The following is a 2258-nucleotide window of genomic DNA, read 5'->3' as shown; positions in this document are numbered from 1 at the left end:
CTCAAACTACTGTATAAGCGACCACATTCCATTTCCCTCATTGCTTTTTAAGTATACAATGTTTAATGTGTCCCGCGTGCTCATATGATTTTATATGCAGTTGCGAGTGCCGTAAAACATTTATAACCCCCCCCAAAAAAAAAACAAAAAAACAACAACAACAACAACAACAACAACATACAATGCATAATATTCATACTGTAGTCAGTAGTCTCCACCTAAGATCCCGGTCACCCTCTCTGATCCCGGTGCTCGGGAGCAAGGAAAATGTGGGATCTTAATATTAATAGGCGAACAGGATTTTAGTCGACGCACCAAAGGAAGAATACACGGTGACCTATGTTCAAGCTCACAAAAGGCAAAATGATTTCCCTTTACCTCTAGAACGAACTGACGTGACCCCTCTTGGGTTTATGACTAGACGGTAGTATAAGAACGTATAGGTTTATGACTAAGGCCCCGCGTCCACTGCGCTTTTTCGTCATTTGCAGGCCAAGCTCACATGCAAATGAGCTTGTTTTTGTCAGTCACTGACTGCCTTTGCCTGACTACTGCATGATTTTCCTGCGTGCACGCTTTTTCGTCAGCCGTTTACAGGTGACTAAGAAGCCTCGATTCGACTCATTTTAGAAGGAAATTTACATCTTTAAGTACATTTTTGCTTCTTCCTTGCATTTTACATTATCAATAAAGTTGTATCTCATTATAATCTAATAGGTTGTACAATAGCAGATTTGAGCTGAAAAACAGCAAAAAAACGAAATTAAAGCACTTGATCTAGATCTAGATCTAGATTATTTCGTTCTCGGGAGAGCTAAAATAGGCTAGGTTAGGATGAATGTAAATCTTGAGTCAGGGTAGATCTATGCCTCATGCCACGGCGCTTGATCACCAAGGTTGATTACTCTTTGCTCGCCATAAGGCCCCGCGTCCACTGCGCTTTTTGGTCACTTGTTCCGTCAGTAATAATGATCAGAAATGCAGGATCTTAGTCGAATGTAGCCAAATGTAGACCTTCGGAGCGGGATCTCAGGGTGACTTTTGTAGAGTATAAATGATGTTTTCTTAAAATAGCGGGATCTAAGGCGAACTGGATCATAAGCGGTGGGATCTTAGGCAGAGATATGGTAAATATATATAGATCTATACTGAACCCTATTTTAAAAACGCAGCACTCCGTTCGCAGAGCCTTCTTCTTCTTCTTCTTCTTTTTTTTTGTTGTTGTAAGTGTTTTACGGCGCTCGCAACTGCATACGGTCCTTTGAGCGCGTGGGACACACCTAACTTTTTCAGTTGGTAGGAAATTTTGAATTTTGCTCTTATCGATTTTAGACCACCAAGGGATCCTGAGCGTGCGCAACTTGCACACGAGCCCTCCGAGAGTTTTCGCCCTTGTCCGAGAAGGCTAAGCGTAGATCTTTCCTACCAGAAGATCAGGGAGGTGGCTGAAAGAAAGAAGTAAGAAGGAGCCAAGGAGAAGCAGTAGAAAGGCTGCAGAAAAAAGTTATGAGCCTAGAGGCGGGGGCAAAGGACTTGATGGGGTGAGGGCAGAAAGTGGAGACGAAAGCAGACGACAGAATCTGGCTAGAGAGCAGGAAAGGAGGTGAAAGGAGACAATTTTAGAGTAGAACATTTTTCGGTCGCTACCCGGATTCGAATCCGGGACCTCCAGGCCACGAGAGCCCCCCTCGCAGAGTCTGTAGGCCTACACGCTTGTGTCAAATGAAGACAGATTTTAAAAGAAGTTTGCAACGAAGTTTATTCATTTATTTCCAATCCATGTGAGTCATTTCAATCACATACTTCAACTGATTTCGATATGTGGTCTTACTTCTTTCGGAGTACCCCCTTTAGACACATTTGCAGATAAGCACAAATCGAAGTTTAATAAGGGTCTCTCATCCATAGTAACTTGAATGAGCAAGACAAGTTTTCACAAGGATCTTATATTGGTTATTGCAACGTTTTGTTAAGAAATTATGCTCCTCTTTTGCATCAGCGCAGATTCGCAAAAAGGTTTATAAGTTATATCTTGCACTTTGCGTTTCAGGTAATCCCAGATGTGCGCTGTTGGGGTCATGTGCGGTAGGAACGCTGGCCCGTCCGTGGCACTCATGTTATGACCTTCTAGAAACTGTGTTGTCTGTTACACAAGATAAGATAAGATAAGATAAGATAAGATAAGATAAGATAAGATAAGATAAGATACGTCTTTATTGTCTAGATCCTGGTTTGGTGATTCACACACACACACACAC

Source organism: Aplysia californica, unplaced genomic scaffold, assembly GCF_000002075.1.
Source record: "Aplysia californica isolate F4 #8 unplaced genomic scaffold, AplCal3.0 scaffold00730, whole genome shotgun sequence".
Lineage (NCBI taxonomy): Eukaryota > Metazoa > Mollusca > Gastropoda > Aplysiida > Aplysiidae > Aplysia > Aplysia californica.
This window is presented reverse-complemented; position numbering follows the sequence as displayed.